At 42.1% G+C, this 18,916-nt stretch overlaps 1 protein-coding gene across 4 annotated transcripts in view; it reads right to left on the minus strand.

Moving 5' to 3' along the window:
• The window catches only part of MPPED1 (metallophosphoesterase domain containing 1), a 66,055-nt gene extending 55,974 nt beyond the window's left edge, over positions 1 to 10,081 (minus strand). For 2 of the 4 annotated variants that reach the window (XM_032204556.1, XM_032204539.1), the window contains exon 1: positions 9,996 to 10,081. The gene's annotated coding sequence lies outside the window, so the exon portion shown is untranslated. Of the gene's footprint in view, positions 1 to 9,407; positions 9,470 to 9,872; positions 9,940 to 9,995 lie in introns of those variants that run through there. The other 2 variants (XM_032204532.1, XM_032204548.1) reach the window with 2 other exon arrangements.
• Positions 10,082 to 18,916: the final 8,835 nt, after the last annotated feature.

The following is an 18,916-nucleotide window of genomic DNA, read 5'->3' on the forward strand; positions in this document are numbered from 1 at the left end:
AAGAGTGTGAGAGTTTGTGATAGACTGTGTAGGCACACACCTGCTTCTTGTGCAAATCATAGATTGATAGAGTGGTTTGGTTGGAAGAGACCTTAAAGATCTTCTAGTCCAAAACCCCTGCCACGGGCTGGGACACCTTCCACTAAAAATCTTGGATACCGGTTAGCAGAAACCCCTTCTAGAGCTTCATCAAGAGTTCAGGTTGTCCCCCATACTGATGATACACTGTTCTTCATAAGCTGTCAGATCATCCTTTACACAGAGAAGTAGGCTCTTTATTAAAAAAAAAAAAAAAAAAACAACAACAACAAAGTGCCACTGAGCAGCAGTGATCCCAATTGTCATTCCGAACATTCTTATAAGTATTTGGCTTCATTATCACAAATTAATATTCTTCTGTTTTAACCCCCACCCACACAAATTGTTATAGACTGCCCAGTGCTAAGTGAACATACTGAACCCAGTAAAACAATTACTTATTATAAGAACTAGGCTGAAAAACAATTTATTTATTTATTTGCATTGAAAATATCCATTTCACATACTCCAGACAGAAGCCAATCAATTGAATTAGGCTGCTAACTTCAGCTCTGCCATCAGGAAATGAATACTGAAATAATCCTAAAAAGGCATTATTCTGTGGGAAAGGATGAGCTAAGCAAATCACTCTGCAGCCAAAAGCTTTTCCAGAGTGATACACTTTCTTCTTCCTTCTCTTCATTTTCTGAAACTGAATGCAACTCCTAGCAAACCAGAACCACCAAATCTTCCCTTAGCACACCGGTCTGGATTCATGTAACAAATGCAGAAATCTGAATGCTCTCAACATACTTGCAGAGTTTGAAATGAAGGCAGCATAATCAAATGTTCATGGAGACACTTGTAGATTTTAAGGTTAATCATGCACACTGCTACTGATGGGATCACTAGGCTTTCTACATGAATATGATTTGTTGTACCAATTGCATTTAAAAAGCAAACAAATAAAACTGCAATGTATTGAAGCAAAATATGCACCCATAAGGCTCCTTTCCACAAACCAAATGCGTTACACACCTGCATTAGTGACAATGGGAATTAAACAATATTTTAAAAAACATCAGACTCCTTGAGGATATCTAAATTACCATCTTACCATTTGTGGTGTCATTTTAAGGTATCTACCCCTTTTACAAACTTCACAGAGTTCTACCTTACAAACACAGGGACCTAGAAAGTGTTCTTGGAAAGCTAACCCCACTTAAGCTGCAGAAGCAGTATGGCATTTGAGAATGTTAGTTTTTCTAAATGTCAGTTTAGCTCTGGTGAAATGTGCCAGGGTGACAGCCTTCAAGCCTCAAGTCCTCGATCCACAGCACACACACAGGCCTGGCTGCCTTTGTGCCTCAGACCTAATTGGAAAAGACCACTACTGAAGGGCAGCTCTCACTTCATAGCCACACATACTGAGAAATCTCTGCTTTTAAGGAGCAAATAAATGTGTAAGTTAGGGTGACTTTTGTAACGCAGATTTACCGCCACATAAAAGGTGGAACGCACTCACCAGTTCATTCTGTGAGTATCCTGAGATGACAAAATACACTGCACCATCTGCTTCTCAGGGCACAACATGTAGGTATATTGATGTGCATGCTTATCAAATATCAGAATAAAAGCTTTAAAATGCCTCTCTACAATTGCTCTTACCATGGATTTCACAATCTTCACCTGGTAACTAGAGCACACAGGCCGCTGTACTCTGGCCCTCATTTTCAAAAACCTTTGCTTATGGTGTATCTTTAATTGAAAAAGAATTTAAGCATCGTGCCTTCCAGTTTCAGCTCTCTTCAGAGGACTCTGGTAAAGAAGTTAAATTATCTTCATGACTTATTAAGGCCTTTGGATCATCTTTTTAAAACACATCTGAGATGGTTTTCTGCTAGTGAATCTAAATTTGCAAACACTCAGTAACAATCAGTAACACTCAGTCCTGTGACTGTATCTTTTCACCAGAAGTCAGAACTTTTCCCATCCAAATAACCAAAAACAGCAGGCATAGTTCTCAATTACCTGTATGTCTCAAAATCCTACAGACTTCAATGAAAAGAAACACAAGACCTATCCTCTGCTTCGAATCACCTGCTTCACCCGTCAAAGCGAAGTGCCTCTTCATGTATATCACATATCACATATAACATATTTGTTAACTGCAGATCTGCAGGGCACAGAGCTATGTTTTGTACATGAAAAGATCCAGTGACTTAAACAAGACATTCTATTTCTCTGTAATTATAATTACTTTAACCAGAACTAGAAAAAAAAAAAAGAAAAAAATCCCCAAAGTTATTTCTCACCATGCTAAAATAAATATCATTATTCTTCTTTGCTCATTATAATGACCTGTCAAATACAGTATGACAACATTCTTCACTGAAATTTACTTTTTTTCTTCAAATTAGCTTTTTTCCATTGCTCTGAAACACAAGTAAAATACATGTTTCTCTCACTATGATATAAGTAAAGAACACTAATGTACTTGTTAGTTTTAACTGCCATAAAAGGATTTTATAGACACAGCAAGTAAGAAACATGATAAATAATTTGTCTTTTGGAACTGTGCCCTTATATTCACTTCTGTGGAGTTTCTTCAAACAATAAATATAAGAATATAATATAATAATAAATATAAATATATTGTACCTACTATATGCAAAAGTCTGACCTGGCACCCAGAAAAAGAGATGGATCAATGAGTTCAGAAAACACCAAAATTACACATTTGCCTATGAAATCTAATTCCATATTTAGTTAAAGCAGTTACCACTTTTAAACTTTCTTAGCTAGTCTTAGTTTGAATGACGATTGTATGATTTTAAATTACCTGTTCAAATTTTCCTACCTGAGCTCACAAAACTAGAGTAACTGTGTATTCTATTTATGAAGACTTAATTTTATTTTGAATTACATTTGATTTTATTTTGAATTATCAGGAGTGTGATTTTCTAAACTAATTCTCATCCATACAAATAACTGTTAATTTATTCAATTTAAAAAATAAGCACAACCTAATAATATTGCTTTGTCTTCTTAAACATGCACTTTACCATGTACCAAATACATTTTAGATTTAAGCACTGAAATACTCCAGGATTTACAAATAGACTGAACATTTGCCAAGGCTAAATGCATTAATGTAATCCTACATAACTATCTTGCCTGAATGTATAAAACATCACGTTTGGATAAAATATTTAAATGAATACATTTTTCTTAAGGAAAATCAAGTCTCTTCCCTGAAAAACATAGCATTTTGGTTTCATGCTGCCTGAATTTATGCCAAAATATTTGCCGAGGTAGCTAATCTATTTAAGTAATTACCTCTAAGGAAGTAAATTTTAAATAAATATCTAAAAGCCATAAAGCTCATTCCTCACTCTAAAAAAAATTGCCTTCATCTCTGGCAATATTTCAAAATCTGCTGCTACTGAAAATCCTGGGCTCATACAAGAAAAATGACAAGTCTTAAAATTATAATAGTAATTCTAATGAAAAATTTGCTAAAAATACTGGTTATCTGGAAAAATTACCAAAAACGGACATTCCAATAGGAGTAAATTAGGGTTGCAGTGATTTGATTCTATGTTTTAGTCTACATTTTGGGCATGTCTTCTGATAAGGCTCTTGACACTCTTAAAATATTTACTTAAAAAAAGCAATATGTATGTATTGAAACATACATTTAAGGAAACAGAGTAGGTTTAAATTTGTAACTGAAGAACTTTGTTCTCTTTCTTCGCCTTTTCGTGACAATTTGCATAACTCTCATTTCCTGGCCTTCATCTGTACAAGCACCACTGGGTGAAATCCACTTGCCTGAGCCACAGAAATGTATCCAATTTCACTGCAAATTGTGTATAAATGCACAGAATTCAGCTGACTGGATCATTCACACATATGTGAGGGTAGAATACATCCCATACAATTTAGCCTGTTCACTCTGATACCAAAATTTTAACAGAATATGACAAAGCCTAATACTGAGTGGAGGATTATCCCAGCCATCAGTTCGGTTTGTTTCCAGGTAAGAACTCAAAAGTCAGTGTCTGCCACCAGCAGCGGTAGCTGATGGTCAGCAGCGTACAGCATGGTGCTGGGGTAGCTGAGGGCAGATGCAAGCAGGCAGCACCCCTGGAGCAGACAGCAGGAAAGGCAGCAGCTCCCCTGTGCTAAGGTCATCAGCGGCTGGTGCTGTTGCTTTACACGTGGGCAGCTTAATACCATAGGACAGCTCACAGGGTCTTCCCTTTTTGTGAAGCAGCATCTCTCAGCTTTGGACAAATTCCTATTGCCAATGTTCTCCTCCTATTTCAGGAAGAAATCTAACACTAACCAGTCTTGAAGGGTTGTTGATCTCTATGTCAATACACAAGAATGGGAAAATAAAAGTAGCCACTCTAATACCTGTAGCTGAATGAAATGCCAAAGTACAGGCATGCCAACATACATAAGGCAGAATGTAGAACACAGCTTACACATACATACACCTACAGTGATGCTACTTCTGAGATAATTACATAATTAAAAGGAATCAAGCAAAATTTTAACAGCTTTATGCATCTTTCTCTTAGACACAAAACTTTGAAAACTGAGAATATTGTCCTATAATTTTTGTTTCTACTTTTCAATCATTTAGCTGCATTTATTCGCTGAAATCCTTTGCGTCATCTCATTAACATTCAGGGAAGGAGTCAGTGAGTTTGCCCTGTTTATTTTTACAGGTATCCTCCCCAGGACTGATAAAGGAAAAATACAAAACAAAATACTTAAATGTGTTTGTTTGATGTTAAATATGGTTGTTTGGACCACTCACTCCTTGTGCCCATAACATCATGCCCAGAGAGTCCACCGGAAACTGAAACAAACATAATGAAAGCCTTTCTTTCAAAGAATGAGGACAGAGATTACAGGGGTAGTCCCAGGTAAACATTCCTGATGGGGGAGTGTTTCAGGTCAGACACCTCTGCATATTCACCAGATCTAAAATGTCCAGCTGCTGGTTTGCTGAACAGAAGAACCCAGTCTTACAGTGCCTTTCTCACACAGGGATGCTTCAAATCACTGCCCTCCCTGAAACTGAAGGGGCTACTCCTGAGAGTAGATTCGTGAGAATGGATGTACTGAGGCACACGCCAGCTTGGCTAGCTCTGGGGGAAGCTCTCGCCTTGCAAAACACTGATCAGCCTGCTCCAAATGCTTATTGGATCATTGCTCACTGGGCTGTCTGTCAATGAACTGTGACTCCAAGCTGTATGCACAGTACAACATCTGATTTGCTGGCTGTTTAAAAAACTGATTTGACAATTTTATTTGGGCCAACCAGAAATCTTCATTTGACCTGAAAGCTGCTAAAACAAAGCCAAATATTTCAGTGTTGAAAAGTACAGGGAGACCAAAATGAAAAAACATTTAGGAGGAAAGTATCAAAGTAGTGAAATGAAATCACTGTACTTTTTTGGAGATGCTTTTCCTTTATGTTCCTTACTTGATCAACCTGGTGAAACCAGAAATTATTTTATTTTTGGTGCTGTCAGATCTGAATTTCCACTGAATGTATTAAATGAAGTCATGTAGAATGTACTGACTTCAGTACATGTGCTGAGAGACAAAACTGAGATACATCTCAGAATTGCAAGACTGTGAAGGTAAACTTTAAGTAATAAATTTTTGGTTTACCGCAAAACCAAAAAGAAGGCTGTCACATAAAGAAGACATAGTCCCAGTATTATGATTTATTATTATATGAGTGTCCACAGACCAAACAAAATCCAAGAACAAACTACATGTATGCTAGGCATGGCACAAACAGCAGCAAAAAGCTTCTGCCCCAAAGAGCTTACAGTGTACAGAAACTCAACAAAGGATTAGGTGCAAACAATAATATAGTAACATAGAAAAATGATGAATGCAATGACAGAACGTTATGTTCTTTCCATCTTCTTTTGCAGAGAAGGAAAGAATAAACAAGGTTAGTGTCACAGAAGACAAAAGCAGAGAGAAGATGGGTTATTACAGCACAGGTGAGAAGAGGAAAAAGCAAAGAAAATGGCATGCAGGATGTTTGCGCTACAGAACACATTAAGAAAAGTGAAGCGACTGCAAGAGCTGCCAAAGAGAGCTTGAGCAAAACAGCCAATTAGAATAAGGCAGAGAAAAAACAGTCCAAAATATCAGCAACCATCAGTCTCCTTCATATGTTGCTTCTACAGCTGCTCTGTTGGCTTCAGTCTTTGGTTGAATGGCAAGACCCTCACCTGCCGTAAGAGAAGCTGGCCTAGCTGTATGGCAGAGACACTGAACTTAAAAGGTCAGGAGGGCACGCTGCGTAAGACATAGCATTGAAAAGAGTCATATCTGCTAGACGGACTAATCTGCTGATTAACATGCATGTATAAATGAAAAAGATCTAATAAGTAAAAGGACATACTTGCAACTGAAATGTATTCAGAGGTATTACACCTCTGAAAATAGATAACCTGAGTAAAAAACATGCGTAAAAAAATCCTTGTTACACCAATATTAGTACGGCTCTGCATGGTCACATATAGCATATTTAAATGACATTAAAAAGCCAATTTTACTTCAATGGTAAATATTCACGTTTTAAATAGTGATTAAATGGCTAACACTAAGCATTTTGTATTTAGGTTTGTGTAATGAATCCCAATTCAGTTACAACTCCAAGTTGTAACTGAACATAGATAACATAGATAGCATGATGGTTATTTGTTAATCCTAATATAATTTCCACTATCAAATCACAGCGAAACTGTCGTCCTTGTTGACAGTTTCAACAAGGAGGTCAAGCAGTGAGCAGTCACAAAGAATGAATTGCTTTACTCTCTAGAAGTGGTCAGTGCTGAAGCAGGTGAATAGTAATCATCACAGCTCTGCTCCTTTTTGCAACGCATCTTACACTGGACTGTCATTCTGCAACCTTATTCAAGCATTACATTCACATGTATTTTATTTATAATAACATTAGCCTCAAAGGATGACCTTCTAAGAAGAAGTCACAGGTTAACAGCCCAGTTACCTTAAAGGACTCTCTTACATTACTAACCTTGATGGTATTTCAAATCAAACCTGGAATATTCACAATTGAAACAGAAACATGTATTTAAGTTAGAAATAAGAGACCAATTTGCCTTCAGACAATCTCACACAAACCCAATTTACCTGCAGACAATGTTCACAGAACCTGGTGTATGTGCAAACTACCAGCACTATACTTAGTCTTCTTAGGAGACTTGACAGTGCACACTGTAAAAGTCTAATGTATGTTAATGTAACTTGTGAAAAGGCTCTTCCCTGAGATTACTTTACACATCTTCACTGAATGTGACTGCTTGCTGTTCTTCAAAACGAAGTCCAACAAGAATCAAATGAACTGCATGATTTATTTTTACTATGTTTATTTATCATTTGAGATGAAACCTGTTGTCATGCACAAAAATACTGAAATCCTCAAATATAAACTCTTTTTTTATTCACTATTTGATACTGTTTCCATGTGTCAGGAAGAAGAAACCATCTGGATAATCAACTAAGCAGATACCTGGTTCTAGGGGATTTGAGTCTGCTTCCTCCCGATTCAGTGGCAAAACTCTTGCTGACTTAAAAAACGCTAAGATTTTCATACACATCTACATGTTCTACTAAAATACAGAAGTGCCCAGTCATGTTTAACTCTTCAGGTGAAAGGGACTGCACCTGAAGCAGCAGATCTGATCTCATTCCTTTCCTAAAAGGACATATCCTGGGCATTTTTTCCTAAATCCTTATAACAAATACAATCAAATAAATATACAACACCATGCTCTATGAACCGTTAATTCAAGAAGCAGAAACATTGATGTCAGAATAGGCTATGTATGCCAAAGCAGAACCCTGGTCCGCTTTGCATTCCTGCTGACAGTTTCTGTAATGAGCACACAGCATTAAATAAAAACCATGACCTGTTTAAACAAAGATCAGAGCACCAGCTATATCTTTGTATTCTTGCATGTTTGTTGTTTGGCATCACAAACTAATACCAAAACAAGTGTCTCCAAAACAGGTTTTCACACAGGGCATGAGGGATTTGCTCTAGTCTACCAGGAAGAGTTGTTTATCTTTAAAATAGGCATTTTTCTTCATGTAAATATGTACAGGTATTCGCAGAAGTTACCGTGCTTTAAATTAGACTGACGGAGAACAGAGAGAGGAGAGAAAGAGGGAATAATGTACAAGCAAGAAATCTGAAATTCTTCTGTCACTGCCTGAGACAATGAAGAAAACCAGAAGAGCAAAGCTAAAACTGTTTAAATATACCATTAAAATTTCACAGTGAACAATTAATTTCAATCAATTCATGTATGTATCATACATGGAATAGCCATTACCTATAGATAAAATAAAAATTATAACCACCACCACCCCCCATTTGTATAGTACACTGCCAGAGAATTTACAGTGCCTGGCATCATGGAACAGTTTAATATGCACGAGTCCAACACAATTACCATTATATAATGACTACTTAACTTGTCTTCACAAAAGATACTCTTATTTCAGTAGTCAAACCTTGACCATACACATTTAAAACGTAGTCTTGTATTTTAAATATCTGTCTACTGATACTCTCCTGAGTAACTGAGAGTTCACTTGATCAGAAGCAAATCACAAAGTTTAATAATCTTGCCTAGCTATCAATTTATCCAGAATATACAAACTTCTTAAATCTAAGTTACTTACTAAATTTATTAAGCATTAACTCAAGTTGCAGTGGTTATCAATACCGGACATTATAAGCAAATCTCTTAATTACGATATTGTCAAGGTATAGATTGTGTAAGCAGAAATCTGTCACTATTGATCATTTGCCAAAGAGAACGGAATGTTCAAAAACCATCCCGTTTCTGCACGTTCCCCGGATTTATCTCCTACGTTGTCCACATCCCAGCATATGTATTAATAAATGTATTCCACGTTACCTTTCCGAAAGTGCCAAACACAAACCGCAGGTATAAAGTAAGCAATATATTAAAAGCAATGAAATCCCTACCTAACCCTCCCTGGTTTTGCCTTTTTTTTTTTCCTGCTTCGAACCAGGTAGTGGCACGACCCACTCATTCCACGCAGATCAGCACAGATCCTGAAAAACTTATGGCACAGGTCTCCTTCCAAGGCGAAAACTTTGGAGGTCACCGAGCCCTCGCCCACCACAACGGGGTGCTGTGCCACCTCGGGGGGCCCTCCGCGACAACTCCGCCAACAAACTAACTTCTGCCCGAGGGCGGCCGGGCTCCGTGGGGCGCCCCGGGGAGAGGAAGGGAGCGGGCAAGACGGCGGCCACCCCCCATCCCCGGGAGCAGGGTGCCAGCCCTTACCTCGGCGCACCCCCTTTCTCCGCTCCGGCACGGCAGCATAGAGGCAGGGCAAGGGTAGCTGCCGGCGTTTCTCCCTGCGCCTCCCTGCTCCTCGGAGAAGCCCTTCCCCCCCGTCGCTCTCCCCCTCTCCCCCCCAGCTTTGGGGCACACACACAGATCTATTTTTTAAGGAGCACGGAGGAGCAGCCGAGAAGCTGGGTTGGAAGAAGCAAAACCCTGACGCGATTGAGGGTGGGTAGGGGAAAAGGGGGGGGAGGGTGCAGACCCTAGCACACGCAGCCCCAGCCCCACCGCCTGTCGCCCCCGGTGCTCCCGCAGCGGGGAGCGGGCCCCGGGCGCGATCCCCCCGCCCCGAGCCGGCGCTCAGACGCCACCCGGGGCGGCCGCTCGGATCCCTCCCCCGCCACACAGGGGCAGGGGGCGCCGGGTTGGGGTGCGGGGCGGGGGCTCCCCCAGAATACTCACCCTGCCCGCCGGGGCTGCTTGGAAGCCGCCGGATTTTGTGCGAGAGCTTTCGTCTCCTTCTCCGGGAGCCCAGCCTCCCCTCCCCCCCCGCCTCCCCTCCCCCGCCTCTCCCACCTCCCCCACCTCCTTTGGGGGGCCAGGAATCCCCCAGTGTCGGCTCTCCCCTCCTCCCCGCACGGTCGGGGCTCCATGGTTCCCCGTCCGAGGCTGGGGCCGTGGCCGGGGCTGGGACTAGCAGGCGCTGCGGCGGAGGCTCGCCTCGGGTCGGGGGTAGCGGGCGGCGGCACGGGGCCGCCCCCGGCGGGTCGCGGGGGAGGATGCGCCCCGGGGAGCTCCGGGGCAGAGTTGTGGCAGCAGCCGCTCGGGGAGGCCCCTTCCCAGCCGTCCCCCGAGATCGTGGGGATGACGGCCGGGGGTATCGAGCTGCCCGCCGCCAGGCAGCCAGGCGGGAGGGCGGGCGGCCCGTTGGGGTCCGCGGCTGCCGCCCCCCGTCCGGAGCCCCCCTCACGGACTTTCCCTCTCGGGCCCCGGGGCCTTTGAGGCCGGGGGAGCCGCTGTGGGCCCTGCAGAGAAGAACGGGGTGCCGGGGGTGTGGGTTTGTGAGGTACTTGTGGGGTGCTGGAAGTTCGGATGCCATGGGGGCAGGCCGCGGCCCCGCCAGCGGCTAGCGTGCTCCTCAGAGGCACTGAGCATGCACGGCTCCTGCCAGCTCCCAAATCAGGCCATGATAGAATCATAAATACATAATGCTCCTCCGATGTGATGAGTAGGGAGCAGGAGAGTTAAATGTGTACATCGAGGAGAGGCAACTGACATGTAAAGGGCTTTGCTGTGCAGTTGTTGAGCGATTCTGAAATGAAATATTTGAAAACCCTTCCAAGAATAAATTTAATTCCCGCACGCTTGTTTCTGGATTGCCTACTAGGGAAGGAAGTGTGCTGGGTAGCTAGCAACAATTAGTAGAGTTACATCTGCTTTTAGTGCACATGTTGACTTTATCACTGATAAAACAGTCATTAAAAAAAATTCGTGTGGGAAAACATCCCACATCAAGATTTTGGATTTGGACATTTGTTCTATGTAAGCATGAAAGAGGTGGCATTAGGAAAAAAATCTGGAGGAAATAAAGCAATGCACCTCAGACTAGCCCGGTAGTCAGTGTGTCCCTGAAGTGGAGGCCAAACTTGAACACAGGCCTCCATGTAGGGGGTGAATACTTCAGCTACCCACAGAGTAGGTACTATCTACTCACTGCAGGCCTGTAACTAGTAGATAGTAGGTACTATCTACTATCTACTCTCTGCACAGATGGAGATGAGGTCAAGCTGTATATCAGAAACCAAAAATTGGACCTGAAAACCCTCCCTCACAGTTTCCGTTACTGGCAAAACATGTATTTATCTTGAAAGTTTGCATTTTGACATGTCGGCATTTTTACAATATAAATGTGCTTGGAATTTTTTTGATCAGCCTAATGCTCAGGACCTATTAGAAGCTGGAGAACGTACTCACAATCAATTCACTTACTCACATGCATGAATACAAGCTTAGAAATGTAATTGCAGGCACCTGTTTTTGGAAATCTTGAGGCTGTGTAGTTTCCCCACAGGAAATATGAGTATTAAATTCCTTAAAAAAAATAAAATACTGGTATTTATTTTTGTCTTTAATATTAAAATTGTTGATGAAATATTCCAGATATGGTAAGGTTGGCTTGACGTAAATCCTTCCTTTTAATTATTGTTTAATAGTTGAGGCAGAAAAAAGAATATCTTGGTAACTTAAGTGTGGGGTTTTTCATTGTTACTGTTTGTTTTTATTTTTTAAATTTTTAGTTGTCTTGCCTAAGAGAAACTTTTTACTTTTTTTTGTTAAACATGTAAACATAAATTTGCAGCCGTATTACCAAATATGGCTATTCTGATTGCTCTTCAGCTAAAGGATGATGTATCCGTACACATTGTATTATTCTATTTTAGCTTTTAAATCTTTATTCAGAACATTAATTTCTTAAGCTCTATTGTTACAAAATAGTGAATTATACTTTACATTTTTAGTTGTTTACTTATGATTTGTCAAGTTCTGTTCGTATGAAAACTGACATTCAGTTAAAATTTACATGACATCATTTTAAATTGTTCGTTAGTTAAGACTACCTTAAATGTTTTTGATGCATTTTAAAAGCATGTTTGTCTTTTAAAATACTTTATGAAACAACTGAAATAATGACATGTAGAAAAGGAATTAAATTTGAAGCATGTAGTAGCCATCACCTTCATGGTCTTAGAGAAGACAGATCTTGTCCTCTCTTGCTTAGGTTTAGTTGTAGATTGACAGAGGAAAATAGGCAATTTTTTTCTAGTCTTACGTTGATTTTTCAGCTTTGAGTTAAACAGTTCTTAACTGAACTTCTTGCATGGCTTGAAACAAAGACACTTACTCTGCCTGTAGAAGACACTGCAGCTCTCAGAAATTGCTTTCCTGCATCATTTAAATCCTGTTCCATACGCTTACCCAATGGCTTCAGTCAATTCACTGGCATCCCCATCAAAACTTCAGCAGCAAACACCTCTTTTGATTGACTATCTGAACTCACTTCAGTACATGACAGCAAGATATAAATTACATCCAGTATCACATGTAATTGGAAGAGATGCAGATGTATATATAGGGGGAAGAAGGTTGATTTTTTTTTTAAATATTAAATTCTGGGGGGAAATATGATGGAATAATGTTGTCCATTTAGGACAGTACTTCTAATGGTATCTTGATCAAATTCAAGGGATAGAAATGCAAAGAACCCCTTTAAGGTTCTCTTTTCAACTTTAGGGTTCTACTCAACTATTTATAGTTGCCTTTCATTGTACAAAGAGAATGTTACTTTAAGGTGGGCAAATGAAGTTCAGGAGAACACTGGGGTAGGCAGAAATGGATAGTAAAGATAGCCCTGTATAACAGCACATCTCTTTATTTCTGCTAAATATTTGTATTTCATCTGGGGCTTTGGTCATTGTTAATTCTTTATGTGTAGTTTAATTTAAATCCATACTTCAAAACCACCCATTTTTCAGTGGGTGAACGGATCATACCTACTTCGGTATTTTTTTATGTTTCTCAAATAGTTTGATTTTTACAGATATGGGGCCAGCAGACTTCTGTCAGCACAGCATCACTGCAGAGGAGGAACGGTAGACCACTGCTGAGTGGCATTCTCTAGCTCTGAAATCTTCAGTCAATCATCTCTTGTGTTATCCGGTATCCTCTGTGCTTGACATGTCAGACTTCCTGCACGTGCGCTGCAAAGCTAGTCTACACATATGCGCTATGCTGATACCTCCTAGACTAGTCTGATTTAGGATTCCACAATGTTCCTCTGATGGATCAGGTTTAATGCATATGTGCAAGTACAGCTGATCTACACATTCAGTGTGGTCCTAGCCTGGACTCTTGACTATTCTGCATGCAAGTCAGTGTACATGCACCCTGGTGCTTTGCTCTATGGCCATAAAACCTGGACAAATAAAGAAGACCATCAAGTTGTGCCTGCACATGATTACCACGTAGAGGAAATGACATATGTAAGACGCCTTATCTATAAAGTAGCCTTATTTCTTCATTCTCCACCAATGGAGAGATCTGTTACTTGGGCAGTAGAACTTCGTTGTTAACGTACACACACAAAAAAGTTTGTTTTTGTGTCCCCCTGTTTCTCTTTCCCAGAGAAATTTAAAACTGGGTCTGATGCATGACTAATATTCTATTGTAATTTCTTTAGTGGAGGGAGGTCATTAATATGCATTATGTTTTTCATCTAATAAATACATAGCTATTTCATAATATTAAATGTATTAGTCAAATCATTCTTATTCATATGTAGTTTTCCAGTAAACCTCAGTGATCTTTCAATTGTGGCGAGGTATTCCCTCCCACTCCTCCTAAAATACAGAACTGCAGTATTCTGCCTATGGGGAAAAAGCCTGAAGCCACATGGTGGTGTATCTGTTCAACACTGTGAAAGACAATTTCCCTATTCACAGTCTTGCACAGTCAACATGACCTGCTGGTAAATTTTAAGTTGCTTGACACCATGATTAAAACCCTCTTTTTTTTTTTCTTTTTTTTTTTCTTGCATTATGTTGTTTGACGAAATGGGGGAGACAAAAGACTCGAATGTTTGCATACCTATGAAACAATTGCACATTGATCAATTCTACAGGCTTTTCATATCCTTAAAAATATAGCAATACTATAGATACCGTAGGACCTTTTAATTTCTCCATTACAAGTGAAATGAAAGGCTGAAGTCCAGAATCCTAAATTCAGAGTACTTTTCAAATGAAGGGGACTGGGCAGAAGGCTGTGAGAAGGTGAAGTGAGAGAGATGCATAAAAGAAACTTCATTTCAAAAAGATAGCCTTTTTAACCAAAGAGATTTAGCTGCACTCAGCCAGAAATATTTTCTGGATTGTCATTCCCACTTTGCAATGAACAAGTATCAGTATGATTTCTTGATGTGTTTAATTATGTGAAGTATGAAATCAAGTAGGTACATCCAACAGCCACAGAAAAATGACAAGACATAATTTCAGACAAGCCAGCATTGTTTTATCCCAAAGGTGCCAAAAATGGCTTCAGAATTATATTCAGCTTTTAATTAAGACAAATGAGAGATGTCACAAATCATCCATTGTATGGGTCACATCAAAAGCACGTTAAGTACTGTAAAATTTCTCTTCTTTCTTGATGTAGTTCCCAGTTGCATTTTCCTGGAGCCTTCTTTGAAGTTTAATACTGTGCTGGATGCTGGAGTGCTACAAATAACCTTAAAGCCTGAACAGAAGTTGCCTATATTATTAATAGTAAAATGAAATAAGTCTGCATTCTCCTATATTAAAAAGAGAAAATTAAGCAAAGTGAATAAAAACGAAAACAAAGAGCATAATATTTTGAAAGATTAGGAGTTATATATTTGGAATAGCTCTAAAGATTACTTTCTTTTCTATGTTGTAAATCCAAAAATGTAACTGAGATGCCATCTCTAGTGATGAAAGGTATTTTGTTGGTTTTTTTTGCAAGTGATATGTACTCTTCAGCTCAGGGGAAAAAGTCCATTTCCAAATTACTTTTAACAACAATCCAGTGGTCATATTTGTGCTTCTATTTTAGGAACATAGATCCCTTTTATAGACACTAAGCACGGTTTACTAGTGGAATTTTTCATTTATTATAATTGTTTCATGTAGTGTCTTTCATGTAAACATTATAAAAGGAATTTACTGTTGGATGTAGAAGCTGGGGTTTGGGTTTTTTTGCCCTTTGTTCTTGTTTTGTATGTTATTTCTTTGGAGAACTCTTTTTTCCCCCCTTTCAGGAAATTTCACATAATCTTTTCCATTCGTCATCAGCCAGGTTGCTGATTACCAGAGTAACTGCCAAGCTTTCAACTCCTTGTCATCAATGGGCTGTGAATGACAGACAGCATTAATGTTGGCAAGCTCCCACTCTCCTTTTCGCCTTTCCCAAATGTAATTAAACTGCACTAATACAGCAAAAGAAGAGCTGCAGCTTTATTTTACTCACCCTAATAACATAACAATTAAATCACAGAAGCACACAATGGAGTCAAATAAACCCATCATGGCACAGAAATTCAGAGGTAAGGGAAGTGTGCATCTACCCCTTAGAGAAAAAAACATGAGAAAAGAGTCCTCCTTTCTGTTCCTAACAGTACAATGACTGCACTGTTTGACCTTCAACAAGACGGTATGTCCAACATCTGAGTAGCTAGCCACTCTCTGTTGCAGCCTGGTGAAAGGCATCAAGTGTTTCCTCTTCTGTTGCACCTTCAATTTAAGCATAAATGGAATAATTAGCCTCTCCTTGAAATGATCTGCTATTTCTCTGGTAGGGGACAGCTGGATAAAGGACAGAAAAGATGTAATATACAGTTTGAATGACACACAACTTACCCACCAGAACAACAAGGCATTATCCTGATCACGGAGGAAGTCCTGAGCTTTTGGTTTAAAGACTGGGGGTGTCAGAGGATAACCGGGAGTGAGGAAGAAGAGAGTCCTCACTTCACCTGCAGAGGATGACAGAGGCTTGTAGAATGCACACTTATCACTGAACATTTCTGGGATAGATAACTTACCAGCAAATTAATTTTTGTATGTTTCTCAGGACTGAGGTGAGTGAAATGAAGTTACAGGCCTGCAGGAATGCAATGGAATTTGCCCATAAAGCTGTCCCCCCTTGCTCTAGGATGGGAAGCAGGCGCTCATAAGGAGGCTGAGAACTGACTGCCATGAGCACTGTAAACACAGCTTTGTGGCCAGCATACATGCTGGAAAAGGGATGGTATTCTCATTTTTCGAGCTATCAAAAATAGTACAGTTGGCTTGTAAGACCAAGTTTACAGTAATGCAAATAAATAGTTTCAAAAAATGCAGACAAAATATATATATATATATATTGTTACACAGCTAGCCAGAAAACAGGGACACCATCCTTAGGGAAAGCATGGAAGAGCCAGAACCCACTGCCAACATATACTTGAGAAATAAGAATGGGAGCTTGGTTACTGACCAAAGTAGACATAGCTTCAAAAATGACAATTAATAGGCCAGCTTGGCTGTGCAGACTCTAAATGAGTGTTTCCTTGTGCAGTTTTGGTGCCTAAATTTTAGTCAACTGGTAGTTGACAGGTGGTACCCTGTAAATCCAGCCTGTGCCAAATTCATTCAAGATCTTTTAGTGTGGAGCAAGTAATTTACCAGTGTGAACAAACTGTTCTGTAACAATCGCCATTTGCCGAGGCGATCGGCTCCGGGGCAGACGCGTTCTGCAGCGGAGCAGGGGGATCGGGCCAGGCAGGGCTAATTTTTCCGGCATCGAGCCTACTTGAGGGAGCCACCAGGACCCGGCAGCCCTCGTGAGGGAGGCTGACGAGACGAAGGCGGAGCCAGCAGCGCCCCCTCCCCAGGCGTTCAAAAGCTGCCCCTAGGGAGCGCGGCGACCAGGGCGTGGCGCGTCAGAAGGGAGTGGCGCGGCAGTTCGCGCAGGCAGGGCGCGCAGGAAGGGCAGAGCGCTCCCCCTACACACAAACAACACCTCCTTAAACACAGCCGTAACTAGGTGATAATGGTCTCCACCAGGCACGGCGCGCTCTCCAGGAAGTCGGTACACACCCAGACCGACTACCCGTTAAAAAATGCTGCAGTTCAGGTCACTGGATGCAGGGAGTGTCTGAGCCTGTTGCTGCCATCGGCGGGAGGCAGAGAAACTGTGTGCGTTAGGTGCGAGCAGGTGGATGACCTGGTCCGCGTGGTGGCGGAGCTCGAGGAGGTGGAGAGGTTGAGGGCCATCAGGGAGTGTGAGCGAGAGATAGACTTGTGGAGTAACTCCCTGCAGGGCCTCAAGGGGAGGTACCGAGGTGAGACTCCTCAAATGGGGGTGGACCCCCTGCCCTGTAGCCGTCGGGCAGAGGGAGGGGATCTGGGAGCTGAGGAGGAATGGAAACAGGTCCCTGCTCGACATCGCAGGCGATGCCCTCCCCTTCCGGCCCCGCCTTCCCAGGTGCCCTTACACAACAGGTTTGAGGCCCTGGAGCTCGACAGACCAGTAGCTGAGGAAGAGGTGGCAAGTGTTCCCAGGAGGATGCCTAGGGCGAGGAGGTCGACTCCACGCCTCAGGACTGCCTCCACCAAGAAAGACAGGAGGGTTATTGTTGTTGGAGACTCAATTCTTAGGGGAACAGAGGGCCCTATTTGTCGGCCTGACCCTACCCGTAGGGAAGTCTGCTGCCTCCCTAGGGCCAGGGTCAGGGACGTTGCCAGGAAGCTTCCCAACCTGGTACGCCCCTCTGACTATTACCCTCTTTTGATAGTCCAGGCGGACAGTGACAACATCGAAGAGAGAAGCCTGAAGGCTATCAAAAGAGACTTTAGGGGACTGGGTCGGTTAGTGGATGGAGCAGGAGTGCAGGTGGTGTTTTCATCCATCCCTACGGTGGCAGGGAGGGGTTCAGAGAGGACACGGAAAGCCCACCTGTTAAACATGTGGCTCCGGGGCTGGTGCCAATGCAGAAATCTTGGGTTTTTTGATCATGGGGCACTTTACTCAGCACCTGGCCTGATGGCCGCAGACGGGTCCCTATCTTTTAGGGGAAAAAGGATCCTGGGCCAGGAGCTGGCAGGGCTCATTGAGAGGGCTTTAAACTAGGTAGGAAGGGGGATGGGGCTGAAGCTAGGATTGTTGGGGCTGTGCCAGGGGGAACGATGGCAAGGCCGGAGGATAAGGCAATGGCCCAGCTGAAGTGCATCTACACCAATGCACGCAGCATGGGTAACAAACAGGAGGAGCTGGAAGCCATCATGCAGCAGGCAGGCTACGACTTGGTTGCCATCACGGAGACGTGGTGGGACCAGTCTCATGACTGGAGTGCTGCAATGCCTGGCTATAAGCTCTTTAGAAGGGACAGGCAGCACAGAAGGGGTGGTGGTGTGGCTCTCTATGTTAGAGAGTCTTTCGAGGTTGTAGAACTCGAGGCTGGGAATGACAAGGTCGAGTCCCTTTGGGTTAGGATCGGCAGGGACAACAAGGCTAGTGTCCTGGTCGGGGTCTGCTATAGACCGCCGAACCAGGATGAGGAGACGGATGAGGAGTTCTACAGGCAGCTGACAGAAGTTGCGAAATCGTCAGCTCTTGTACTCGTGGGGGACTTCAACTTCCCTGACATATCCTGGAAGCACAACACAGCCCTGAGAAAGCAGTCTAGGAGGTTTCTGGAGATCGTGGAAGGTAGATAGCTTCCTGACGCAGCTGGTTAGTGAACCTACCAGGGGTGGTGCCCCGCTAGACCTTCTCTTCACAAACAGAGAAGGACTGGTGGAGGATGTGATTGTCGGGAGCTGTCTTGGGCAGAGTGACCACGAAATGGTGGAGTTCACTATTCTTGGCGAGGCCAGGAAGGGGACCAGTAAAACCGCTGTATTGGACTTTCGGAGGGCTGACTTTGAGCTGCTCAGGACACTAGTTGGTGG

This window comes from Aythya fuligula, chromosome 1 (genome assembly GCF_009819795.1).
Source record: "Aythya fuligula isolate bAytFul2 chromosome 1, bAytFul2.pri, whole genome shotgun sequence".
Taxonomy (NCBI): domain Eukaryota; kingdom Metazoa; phylum Chordata; class Aves; order Anseriformes; family Anatidae; genus Aythya; species Aythya fuligula.